Raw genomic sequence first — 14,079 nt, 5'->3', positions numbered from 1 at the left:
AATACATACACACATGCCAATTATCAGTTTTTTTATTTCTGAAAAATAATTTTATGTATATATTTTTCTAATTTTACTTCACCAACTTAGACTATTGTGTTCTGATCCATCACATATAATTCAGTTTAAAAAAAACATTGAACTAAAGGTTGTAATGTAACAAAATAAGTAAAAAGACAAGGGGGTGAATACTTTTGCAAGGCCCTGTATTTGTGGCAAGACTAGGCACAGATGAAATTACATCCTCTGCTGTAACAGATAAGAGTCTTAATTTTAAAAAAATTGGGGGGTTTACATCCACTTTAAGTAAACAGAGACCAGTGTGCCCTGCCTGAGGATGGACCACATCTACCTTTGCCTGTGGACACAGATGCTGCTGGCCCCCTCACAGTGGCATGGGAACGTCTGCCTCTCCCTGTTGGCCTCCCAGACATGATGGGGTGGGGGGCTTATTACCAAAATTTAATAGGAACTGGGAAATGTGTGATTGGATGTATTTTTATTAAATGAAATTGGTGTTTGGTGCACTTTAAATTGAGGACTGACACTAACAGAAATGTAAAAAGTATAAAAAAATGTTAATAAAAAAGAGGGAACATCAGAAAAACTGCGGCTGTCAATTAAAAAAAGGGGGCAGGCAGGGGACAAAAAAAGACCAAAAAGCAAACATGCAGCAACCAAAAAAAAAACAAGGAAAAGGGTATACAGCATTGTCTACAATAGCACTAAATGTTATGTAATGCTGTGTTAAACACTGCCCTACACTAACACACTACACTGGCACACTACACTATACTGACACACTATTCTCACACTATACTAACACTACACTAACACTCTACACTCAGAGTCACAATAAGTGAACACACTAACTCGCTAGTAGCTAACTGAGTCCTGATCGATCTATCTATCTCCACTCCAACAACACACTGCAAAAGCTTCCTGTGGGAAGGAGCATTTTATAGTGTGGGGTGGGGCTATGGGCACCTAGCCATGATTGGACAAAGGCATCACTTCATCCACTTAGGGCACCAGAATGCACTGTGCAGAGCAGGGGTGCTCAGCAGACGAACATCCCGCTGAGCGCCCCGCAAATTCGGGAGTTCGCCGAACAGGCAATGTTTGGGCCAAACTTTTGCTCGGCCCAAACCATTCGCCCAACTCTACTGACCACCAATGAAATAGAGGTCATGGGGCATCCAATATAAGTAGTTGTACTTCCTGCTCTGACCATCATTGGGAAATCATGCTCACATGTGGGTAATGGGTAATCGTGCTCCCAGTGACCACCAAGGTGAGCAGGCATTCTTCTTCCTATGTGAACATCAATTTAAGCAAACATTTTCCCTTGCACTAATCACTTCCTAAACCCTTACTTTGATCTTACACCACTTTCAGCAAGTTTACTGTGCTGAGCCACCAATTTAAACCACAACACCTGCCACCAATATTAGAACTACTACTGTGTTTCCAACAACCTTCTACCTCAGAGGACACCTTTGTGGTCCCTTTTCAAGTTTGGAGTTTTTGCTATAACAATATATGATATTACAGCCCATTATCATATTAAAAATAAGCGGGTCGACAAAATTGCAGTCATTTAGTTTTTTCAGCTGTGTGCAATGCAGTTTAGGTAAAGGGAAACCCGTGTGCCTGTACAGCAATTGTGAGCAATAGTCAGAATACAAGTAGGCATTTGTCAACACTGACAGGATTTAAAAACCTGTGTGAAAGTTCAGGAGTGATTTAGCAAAAATTGGTTGGAAACAGCAAAGCTGAAAGTGAAATCAGACTAGAAGAGAAGGGCATAGGTGGACAACTCTGACAATGAAAGGTAGAGGGATCAGAATAAGGTTAATTCTATTCTGACCCATACAAAAGAAAAACATACAGCGGCACCAAGCCAACCTCATTACCCAACCACCCTTGGGAATAATTTTTGTGCACACAGGAAACATACTATATAGAGAGCAGGTTATGGTGTAATGTTATACATAATTACAAAGGGAGATGTGTCGTCAAAACAGTCAGTGCTTAATAGTACAGCTCATTCATGAATGTTCAAATGTACAGTATGTTTAGTGCAATGCATATGACATGGAAAATATGTAGCAAATAAAAACACAACTGTGCAGCAACCCATAACTACCTGTCACCTTCATGTTTTTACCATTTGACTACAGCCCTGGCCAAAATGTTGAGACTGACACAAATATTCATTTTCACAAAGTCTGCTGCTTCAGTGTTTTTTTAGATCTTTTTGTCAGATGTTACTATGGTATACTGTATAATTACAAGCATTTCATATGTGTCAAAGGCTTTTATTGACAATTACATTACGTTTATGCAAAGAGTCAATATTTGCAGTGTTGACCCTTCTATTTTAAGACGTCTGCAATTTGCCCTGGCATGCTGTCAATCAACTTCTGGGCCAAATCCTGACTGATGGCAGCCCATTCTTGCATAATCAATGCTTTGAGTTTGTCAGAATTTTTAGGATTTTCTGTTCACCTGCCTCTTGAGGATTGACCACAAGTTCTCAATGGGATTAAGGTCTGGGGAGTTTCCTGGCCATGGACCCAAAATTTAAATGTTTTGTTCCCCAAGCCACTTAGTTATCACTTTTGCCTAATGGCAAGGTGCTCCATCATGCTGCAAAGGCATTGTTCATCACCAAACTGTTGGATGGTAGGGAGAACTTGCTCTCGGAGGATGTTTTTGTACCATTCTTTATTTATGGCTGTGTTCTTATGCCCTGTACACAGGAGCGGATTTTCCGTCGTAAAAAACTTGGATGGTTTTTCCAAAGGAATTCCGCTCAAGCTTGCCTTTGACCGCCAAGAACGCAGTGACGTACAACACAACGACGAGCCGAGAAAATGAAGTTCAATGCTTCCGAGCATGCGTCGAATTGTTTCTGAGCATGCGTAGGAATTTTGCGCGCCGCAATTTGTACAGACGATCTCATTTTCAGATAGGAACTTTTCCCGACCGAAAAATAGTGAACATGCTCTCAATCTTTTGCTGGCTGGAATTCCGCCAGCAAAAGAACGATGGAGCATACACATGGTCGCATTTTCCGACAAAAAGCTCTCATTGGAGTTTTGCTGGCGGAATTTCTGATGGTGTGTGCGCGGCATTAGGCAAAATTGTGAGTGAGCCCACTCCCTTGGCTGAGAAAGAACCTCACACATGAATGGTCTCAGGATGCATTACTGTTGGCATGACACAGGATTGATGGTAGCGCTCACTTTTCCTCTCCAGAGAAGGTTTTTTTACGGATGCCCCAAAGCCCCAAATCAGAAAGGGGATTCATCAGAGTAAATGACTTTACCCCAGTCCTTGGCAGTCCAATTTCTGTACCTTTTGCAGAATATCAGTCTGTCACTGATGTTTTTCCTGGAGAAAAGCGGCTTCTTTGCTGTCCTTCTTGACACCAGGCCATCCTCCAAAAGTCTTCGCCTCACTGTGCGTGCAGATGTATTCACACCTGCCTGCTGCCATTCCTAAGCATGTTCTGAATTGGTGTTGCCCCAATCCCACAGCTGAATCAACTGTAGGAGAAGGTCCTGAAGCTTGCTGGTCTTTTTGGGCTCCCTGAAGCCTTCTTCACAACAATTGAACCTCTTTTTTTGAAGCTCTTGATGATCAGAGAAATGGTTGATTTAGGTGCAATCTTAGTAGCAGCAATATCCTTGCATGTGAATCCCTTTTTGTGCAAAGCAATGATGACTGCACATGTTTCCTTGGAGGTAACCATGATTAACAGAGGAAGAACAATGATTTCAAGCACCACCCTCCTTTTAAAGCTTCCAGTCTGTTATTCTCAATCAGCATTATAGGGTGATTTCCAGCCTTGTCCTCGTCAACACTGTTACCTTTGTTAACAAGAGAATCACTGACTAGGGATGGGCAAACGGTTCGGCCAGAGCATAAGTTCGGACTGAACTTTCGTTATTCAGACGTTCGGAGAACAGCAGAACAAACAGGACATTCGACCGTTTGTTTGGCCTCCCGAACCGACCACAATGCATTGTGGCATTGAACAGTGCATTGCAAGCCCTGATTGGCTGAAGCAGTGAAAGCTTCAGCCAATCAGGGCACAGAGCACTGTCATAGTCAAGATTGGACACTGTCATCATGACTTTATCCAATCATGGCTCATTCCCGCCCCACAGTATAAAAGTATTCTTTCAATGGCAGCCATTTTCAGTGTGATTTTGGTGTGGAGAGAGATAGAACAGGACTCAGTGCTATTAGTTAGTGTGCTATACTGTGCTAATTTGCTTCAATTGTCAGTGTAGAATATTGGTTTAGTGTCAGTCTAGGGATAGTGTGAGTGTAGTGAGGAGGACCATCATTCAGCTTTTCATAGTGTACAGCTAGAGTAGGGACAGTTCAGATAGCTTCAGTGTAGTGATGGTTGAACACCTTCTATTTGATTGCATTACTGCCAGTTTAACGCCATATAATATTGCGTGCATTACTGCCAGTTTAATGCCATATTATATTGCGTGCGTTACTGCCAGTTTAACGCCATATAGTTTTGCGTGCGTTACTGCCAATTTAACGCCATATCGTTTTGCGTGCGTCACTGCCAGTTTAACGCCATATAGTTTTGCGCACGTTACTGCCAGTTTAATGCCATATAGTTTTGCGTGCGTTACTGCCTGTTTAACACCATATAGTTTTGCGTGCGTTACTGCCAGTTTAACGCCATATCGTTTTGCGATACTCATGTTTGACTCGAACATGGGCTGTTTCGCAACTTCGCCGAACAGCGAACAATTTGGGGTGTTCGCGGCAAATTCGAATGCCGCAGAACACCCTTTAAAAGTTTATGGGAGAAATCAAAAGTGCTAATTTTAAAGGCTTATATGCATGGTATTGCCATAAAGTGTTTGGGGACCTGGGTCCTGCCCCAGGGGACATGTATCAATGCAAAAAAAAGTTTTAAAAACGTCAGTTTTTTCGGGAGCAGTGATTTTAATAATGCTTAAAGTGAAACAATAAAAGTGTAATAGCCCTTTAAATTTTAAATTTTGTACCTGGGGGGTGTCTATAGTATGTCTGTAAAAGGGCGCATGTTTCCCGTGTTTAGAACAGTCTGGTAGCAAAATGACATTTCAAAGGAAAAAAAGTCAATTAAAACTACTTGCGGCTATTAATGCATTGCCGGTCCAACAATACACATAGAAGTTCATTGATAAAAACGGCATGGGAATTCCCCACAGGGGAACCCCGAACCAAAACTTTTAAAAAAAAATGACGTGGGGGGTCCTCCTAAATTCCATACCAGGCCCTTCAGGTCTGGTATGGATATTAAGGGGAACCCCAGCCAAAATTTTTTTAAAAAATGACGTGGGGTGTCCCCCTAAATTTCATACCAGGCCCTTAAGGTCTGGTGTGGATATTAAGGGGAACTCTGGCCAAAATTTTTTTTAAAATGACGTGGGGGGTCCCAGTAAATTCCATACCAGGCCCTTCAGGTCTGGTATGGATATTAAGGGGAACCCCGTGCCAAAATTTAAAAAAAAAGGCGTGGGGTCCCCCCAAAAATCCATACCAGATCCTTATCCGAGCACGCAACCTGGCAGGCCACAGGAAAAGAGGGGAGGACGAGAGAGCGCCCCCCCTCCTGAACCGTACCAGGCCACATGCCCTCAACATTGGGAGGGTGCTTTGGGGTAGCCCCCCAAAACACCTTGTCCCCATGTTGATGAGGATAAGGGCCTCATCCCCACAACCCTGGCCAGTGGTTGTGGGGGTCTCCGGACGGGGGGGCTTATGGGAATCTGGAAGCCCCCTTTAACAAGGGGACCCCCAGATCCCGGCCCTCCCCCCCTGTGTGAAATGGTAAGGGGGTACAAAAGTACCCCTACCATTTCACAAAAAACTGTCAAAAATGTTAAAAATGACAAGAGACAGTTTTTGACAATTCCTTTATGTAAATGCTTCTTCTTTCTTCTATCTTCTATCTTCCTTCATCTTCTTCTTCTTCTGGTTCCTCTGGTACTTCTGGTTCTTCCTCCGGTGTTCTCGTCCAGCGTATCCTCTGCAGCATCTTCTTCCCTTCTTCTCCTCGGGCCGCTCCGCATCCATGGCATGGAGGGAGGCTCCCGCTCTTCTCTTCATCTTCTTCTCTTCATCTTCTTGTCTTCATCTTCTTTTCGGGCCGCTCCGCATCCATGCTGGTATGGAGGGAGGCTCCCGCTGTATGACGCTTCTCCTCTTCTGACGGTTCTTAAATAATGGGGGGGCGGGTCCACCCGGTGACCCCGCCCCCCTCTGACGCACGGGGACATGACGGGACTTCCCTGTGGCATTCCCCGTGATGCCACAGGGAAGTCCCGTCAAGTCACCGTGCGTCAGAGGGGGGCGGGGTCACCGGGGGGCCCAGCCCCCCATTATTTAAAAACCGTCAGAAGAACACACAGCGGGAGCCTCCCTCCATGCCAGCATGGATGCGGAGCGGCCCGAGAAGAAGATGAAGAGAAGAAGATGAAGAGAAGAGCGGGAGCCTCCCTCCATGCCATGGATGCGGAGCGGCCCGAGGAAAAGAAGGGAAGAAGACGCCACGGAGGATATGCTGGACGAGAACACCGGAGGAAGAACCAGAAGAAGAAGAAGATGAAGTAGGATAGAAGATAGAAGAAAGAAGAAAGAAGAAGCATTTAAATAAAGGAATTGTCAAAAACTGTCTCTTGTCATTTTTAACATTTTTGACAGTTTTTTAGTGAAATGGTAGGCCCTTACCATTTCACACAGGGGGGAGGGCTGGGATCTGGGGGTCCCCTTGTTAAAGGGGGCTTCCAGATTCCGATAAGCCCCCCGCCCGCAGACCTCCACAACCATCGGCCAGGGTTGTGGGGATGAGGCCCTTGTCCTCATCAACATGGGGACAAGGTGTTTTGGGGGGCTACCCCAAAGCACCCTCCCAATGTTGAGGGCATGTGGCCTGGTGCAGTTCTGGAGGGGGGGGCGCTCTCTCGTCCCCCCTCTTTTCCTGTGGCCTGCCAGGTTGCGTGCTCGGATAAGGGTCTGGTATGGATTTTTGGGGGGACCCCACGCCGTTTTTTTTTTATTTTGGCGCGGGGTTCCCCTTAATATCCATACCAGACCTGAAGGGACTGGTATGGAATTTAGGAGGACTCCCCACGTCATTTTTTTTTTAAATTTTGGCCGGGGTTCCCCTTAATATGCATATCAGACCTGAAGGGCCTGGTATGGAATTAAGGGGGACCCCTCACGTCATTTTTTCTTAAATTTTGTTCGAGGTTCCCCTGTGGGGAATTCCCATGCTGTTTTTATCAATGAACTTCTATGTGTATTGTCGGACCGGCAATGCATTATTAGCCGCGAGTAGTTTTAAATGACTTTTTTTCCTTTGAAATGTCATTTTGCTGTCAGACTGTTCTAAACACGGGAAACATGCGCCCCTTTACAGGCATACTATAGACACCCCCCCAGGTACGAAATTTAAAGGGATATTACACTTTTATTGTTTCACTTGCACTGCTCCCGAAAAAACTGCCGTTTTTAAAACTTATTTTGCATTGATCCATGTCCCCTGGGGCAGGACCCAGGTCCCCAAACACTTTTTATGACAATAACTTGCATATAAGCCTTAAAAAATAGCACTTTTGATTATTCATGTTCATGTCCCATAGACTTTAACGGTGTACGCGTGCTCGAACTAATTTTTTGCCTGTTCGCATGTTCTGGTGCGAACCGAACAGGGGGGGTGTTCGGCTCATCCCTAATGCCCAGCCATTACTGGATTCAGATGCTGGTTCTGAGGTTGAGGAAGACAAGAACATGAGCCTAGAGAGAGAGAGGAACACTGGTAGACAAATTGGCATTCATGTTCCCCAAGCTGCAGCGTATTGCCAAGTTGTCTGCAGTGGTAATGATGAAGATGGAGGAGATGGAAATGATGATGATGATGAGGTCACTGATGTGACTTGGGTGCCATATGGAGCAGAGGAGGAAACTGAAGGTGAGGCGGCACAATCCCAAGGAGGTCGGCATCAAGAAAGAGTAGAGAGCAGCCACCCTATTCCATCACATTCTGCACCTGTTATCTTCCGGCCCACTCCCCACAGCTTAGCTGTGTTGGCCTTTTTCAGCACATCTGCAGCAGATCGCACTGTTGCTATCTGCAAACTGTGTCACAGGTACATCAACGTGGCAAAAACACCAACCATTTGGGTACCACATGCCTAACAAGGCATTTAACGTCAACCAGCCCGTTGGCAAGAGCACCTAAAAGCCACACAAAAGGGTCCCACTCACTTTAATGGGGTTCGGAAGTTCTGGTCCGAACTGAACAGGGGTCCGTTCGGCCCATCCCTATCACTGACAGGATGTCAGCTGGTTCTTTTGTGACAGGACTGAATTGCAGTGGAAATGTTTTTCTGGGGGGGGATTAAGTTCCTGTTCATGGCAAAGAGGGACTTTGCAAAACTGAGGCAGACAACTTTGTGAAAATTAATATTTGTGTCATTCTCAAAACTTTTGGCCAGGGCTGTAACATGCTCCAGACCTTCCCCCTGCACCCCCACTCCACCCCCCCCCCCCTTAGAGCAGCCAGAATCTTATCTCCATACCTGATGTCACATTTTGAAAATAGCACGGACATAAGGGGCTCTGCCCATACTGCCACATCATCCATTCACAGCAATCTGTGAATAAGTAAACTACAAGAACCATCATCCATTGCTGCTGATGGCTTGTTCTCCATGAATTGTGAGTGCACTGATAAGCATTCTCGTAGTTCATTCACAAGTCCTGAAGCTTGTAAACAGCCAGTCCGTTTTAGAGGTAGGGGCTTAAAGCTACCGGGTATTGTCTGCAGGAGTCGGGGATTGCACCTCTAATCCACTGTTTAGGGGTGCAATGCTTTGCAGGCTCTTGAGGGAAAAAATATTGAATGCACATTTTTTTCCTGCAAAAATATGTGCATTTATTGTTTTTTTCTCAAAAGGTGAACTTAGCTTTTAATGCATTCTATGCATTTAGAGTATGGAAATTTCCCTGAGGGGCTTTGTATTGTAGCAAAAAGATCCAAAATAAATAATAAAAATAGTTTATTACAAGAAATATTATATACAAGCACAGCATAATAGCTGTAGAAAGTCATACAGAGAAACCCCAACGCGTTTCGACCATATTATAGTAGCGGTCTTCTTCAGGGGCGAAGGATATAGACTTCTGAGGAATACAATATCTCAATCAATGCATTGAAAACCAAACATTAAAATCAATTGATTAACAAAAAGTACAAAATAGGAAATAGGGTTTATATTTACCACTGAGCAGCTTGTAGCCTTCTGGCAGCTATGCCTAAGATTGTTCCCCAAAGATCCAGACAGCGCAGTGGAACCAAGATGGCATCCACCCCTCAGGAGGATACACATCCACCAGGCCACGATGAGAACCTACAAGAGGTCGCACTTACTGCATGAAAAAGGAGGGGTGAGTGCGACGACGGTGGGAGAGGGGGGAGGAGTGGAGGAAATGCCAGGCGGGCACGAAGGGAGGGGCCTGATAGCCCTCACAAGAAGGTCACCAAGCACCGGAGAGAATCTCAAATCACTGTGAAGATTAAATAAATGTCCAATTAGTGGTTTCAGGAGTAAACCCATAAACTAAAGCAACTGTGTGAAAACACAAAGGATGGTGGAACATGTGAAATAGTGCGGGAAGGTGAAGGTTGAAAAACCACTGGTTATAAGGCAAAAGAAGCCCAAAAGGACAACAAGATAAATGATGTTGATCCAAGTGAAAAAGAATGACAGGGGTGCCATAGCAAGAGGCACCAGAGAGGTTGATTAAATGTGAACAGAAGTGAAGGTGAATGATGGGAAGTAAAAGTAATAAGTGAATAAAAATGAACTACAAAATAAAAGTGATGAAAAGAACCCAGTAAGATGGTCCCTAAGATGGGGCCATGGAGTGATGTGTCAGGGAAGAGCGAACGAAAAAGAGTAAAGAAAAGGAAATCGTAGTGAAGTGATAATAGAAATGACAAAATAGTGCTTAATCTTGAGCTCAATTGTCGCACCTTTATTTTGTGAATTGTCGCACTCGTGGCCAAATTTATGTAATGTTTTGTGAATGTCAAGCATTCTACGTAGGGAAAACTAGGCAGGAATTCAAGTGTCGCATTGCCCAACACATTTACAGCATGCAAATTGGGAATCTACATTTACCGTTGGGCAGACATATGTCTTTTTCGCCGCCCTTGACCGGATTAATATTCTGGTCAGGGGGGCGATTGGAACAAATCCCTTTTACAGCGAGAGCAACGATGGATATTTTGTCTGCAGGCAACAGTTTATCCTGGCCTAAACGAGTCCATCACTTTTGTCCCTTTTTTAAAGGGCTTTGTTTCAGGTAAAACACAATAATATTTTCCCAAAATCTGTGTGCTATATTAAGCTTACGAGCATTCCAATATTTTCTTTATATATATATTTGGTATGCTTTTTTTTTTTGGTATGATTTCCTTTTCTCTTTTTCGTTCACTCTTCCCTAGCACATCACCCATCTTAGGGGCCATCTTACTGGGTTTTTTTCATCACTTTTAATTTGTAGTTCATTTTTATTCACTTATTCCTTTTACTTCCCATCATTCACCCTCACATCTGTTCACACCTAATCAACCTCTCTGGTGCCTCTCGCTATGGCACCCCTGTCATTCTTTTTCACTTAGATCAACATCATTTTGTCCTTTTGGGGTTCTTTTGGCTTATAACCAGTGTTTTTTCAGCCTTCACCTTCCTGCACTATTTCACATCTTCCACCATCCTTTGTGTTTTCACTTACACACAGTTGCTTTAGTTTATGGGTTTACTCCTGAAACCACTAATTGGACATTTATTTAATCTTCACGGTGATTTGGGATTCTCTCTGGTGCTATGTGACCTCCTTGTGAGGCCTATCAGGCCCCTCCCTTCGTGCCTGCCCGACATTTTCTCTGCCCCTCCCCCCCGCTGTCCTTGCTCTCACCCCTCCTTTTTCATACAGTAAGTGCGACCTCTTGTAGGTTCTCATCGTTGCCTGGTGGGTGTGTATCCTCCTGAGGGGGGGCGCCATCTTAGTTCCACTGCGCTGTCTGGATCTTAGGGAAACAATCTTAGGCACAGCTGCCGGAAGGCTACAAGCTGCTCAGTGGTAAATATAAACCCTATTTCCTATTTTTTACTTTTTGTTAATCAATCGATTTTAATATTTGGTTTTCAATGCACTGATTGAGAAATTGTATTCCTCAGAAGTCTATATCCTTCACTCCTGAAAAAGACAGCTACTATAATATGGTCGAAACACGTTGGGGTTTCTCTGTATGACTTTCTACAGCTATTATGCTATTTGTATGTCTATTGTACCATTGTATTATTACGCACTTTATGCCTTCTAGTATTTGGTTTTAGAGCTCATGTCTTGACGGACAGCTGTGCTTGTATATAATATTTTTTGTAATAAACTATTTTTATCAATTATTTTGGATCTTTTTGCTGCAATACAAAACCCCTCAGGGAAATTTCCATACTCTATATGCTTTCATTGGGGCGTGCAGATAATTCTTGCTCATATTATTGTATTGCTTTTTTGTTCTCAGCATTCTTAAGCGCTGCGCAAACTGTTGGCGCTATATAAATCCTGTATAATATTAATAATAATAATAATAATTCTATGCATTAAAAACCTTTCAATAGATGTACTTCTCCCCCCTCCCTAAATACTTACCTGAGTTCTGTATTGATCTAGCACTGTACCTGTCCGCAGCAGCTCTGCTCTTTCTTCCTATTTTCACAGGGCAGATTGAAAGCAGCAGGAGCCATTGGCTCTTGCTGATGTCATTTAAATCCTGTGTGGAGGGAGCAGGAGCTGTGGCTGAACTGTGCTGTGTGTGTCTATAGACGCACAAAGCCCGGCTTGGGAGTGAGCCCATGTATTTGCCTTCATAGGAAGCAGCTTCCTTTGGTGGCACACAGAGAAGTGGAGGAGCCAAGATTGCTAGCAGGGGAACCCAGAAGAGGAGGTAAGGGTTGCTCTGTGCAAAATATCTGCACAGAGCAGGTAAGTATGACATGTTTATTACTTTAGTTAAAAAAAATGTACATTTGCTTTAATGAGCTTGTGCTATGTTATGAGATGAGAACAAATCAAACACTTGTTTGATAATTTTGGCTGAAGGACTCTGGCTGAAGACTGAATAATACTTATCCTGTCCATACACATGGCAACTTTCAGAGAATTTAAACCACTTTCGACCAACTGGGAAACAAACATAAAATCCAAAGAGGTTGTCTAAAACGACACAATCAACCACTTATGATCAATCACACTAGGTTCTAAATTGACAACTTCAATACAGTTTATAGAAAAATTCTATCAAAACCAGAAAAAATCTACAACAACTTTGTCCAAAGTATAGCTTTTTGTCAGGATCGATCGTGGCAATTTTCATCCTTTGCAGAATGTGAATGTTTTTTATACATTCTTGTTGCAGGTCAATGACACAAAGTATTGGAGAAATGGCTAGCAAACTTACATGTTCTTATGTTATATCTGTTCTTTAGGGGTTAATATACTGAAGAAGTCAAGAACTCTCATAGAGCAATTTAAATGTTCACTCAGCTTTGATAAAGTATAACTTTAGTGGTGAAAAACAAATTGCTAGGAGATAGAGTTTTTTGTGAAGTCTTTACTTTGCATGTCTCTTCTCCTAAAAACCCTTACCTCCATCTCTTTGCATTTTTTTAGAGGGTACACTGCAGCGCAGTATCTGAGATTATATAACTCCAATTCAAATACACAGGAATAACATTATCAGTGCCCACCCTGTGGCTGAAGAGAAGCAATGGGAACCCAGAAGACCTGGAAAAGATAGCAGGGGCAGGGGACAGCAAGGGACAGCACTCATTTATCAGAGCTGGAGGATGGCAAACGGTCAGGTGAGTTCACAATGCTGTGGAAGTATGCACAGCATAATTAGACATTATGGCAGGTCTGCTTTAATAAAGTGAAGCTGTGTTCAGTTTGAATATCCAGTCATGTGCAAGGTGAAAAAAAAAAAAACATTGCATTGCAAATGATTGGATGATTAAAGTGAAAACAGCTTTAATATAAACTAAGGGAACGATCTCTATTCCTTCAGAGAATCAATCCCACAGTGTCATCTGCCAAAATGGATGAATGACATTCTAATTACCTTATATGCCATTGAAATCGGACTAGACATGTGTATATTGTTACCACCTGTCATATAACGACCAAAACACAGTTTTATTAATTAAGATTTAATTGTCTTTAAAAGTACTAATGCATATAATGTTCCTGTCAATCCCTTGAAATGCCATTAAATGTAATATGTTATGCAGTGCTAGTATCAAAAGGACGTGCTTCTAGGAAGTGTTTATATAACGCATGAGATTACAACAGCATTTTTGTAACATATAAAGGATGCATTACATAGGCTGCTGACTTAATACAATATGCATATTTGTACTTTCCAAGTAGCTGGCAACCCTTAATCAATGTTAATTGGCTTTAATTAGCATATGTTAATTAATGATATTTACTACAAATTAAAGGTATGAGTGCTCCCAGAGGGTTTCCTGTTCATCTAATTAGTGCCAATTAGCTGCAATTAACACATGTAAATGAGTTGCCATTGAACCCAAAACAAACAGCTTACAGTCAGTTGTACTTACATGGAGTTGAAGTAACGCAGAAAATTGAAGGCACAATATTGTAACATCAGCATATTTCTAGAAATTGTAACCATACAGCAAAACAATCTGCATAAAGTGTCCAAACATTTGCTCTAGGTGCAAGGATTTGTTGTTTAAGACAGAAGAACATTGAATTGTTTAAGAGATTGTAAAAAGTCAATAGGCTATCTCTCAGTCTCAGCACTATTCAATACCATTCACAGCATGTTAATATTGCACAGATATATACGTTTGGAACACTAGGCTCTTCAGAGTGCTATCTGACCTTAACCTTGGGATCTCTTCAGTATCTGAATACACCTCAGTCATTCCCTACAAAGGAATCATATGTTTTTGA

This window comes from Aquarana catesbeiana, linkage group LG02, assembly GCF_042186555.1.
Source record: "Aquarana catesbeiana isolate 2022-GZ linkage group LG02, ASM4218655v1, whole genome shotgun sequence".
In the NCBI taxonomy this organism is placed as follows: Eukaryota; Metazoa; Chordata; class Amphibia; order Anura; family Ranidae; genus Aquarana; species Aquarana catesbeiana.
The sequence above is the reverse complement of the archived record's forward strand: the minus strand, read 5'-3'. Positions refer to the sequence as shown.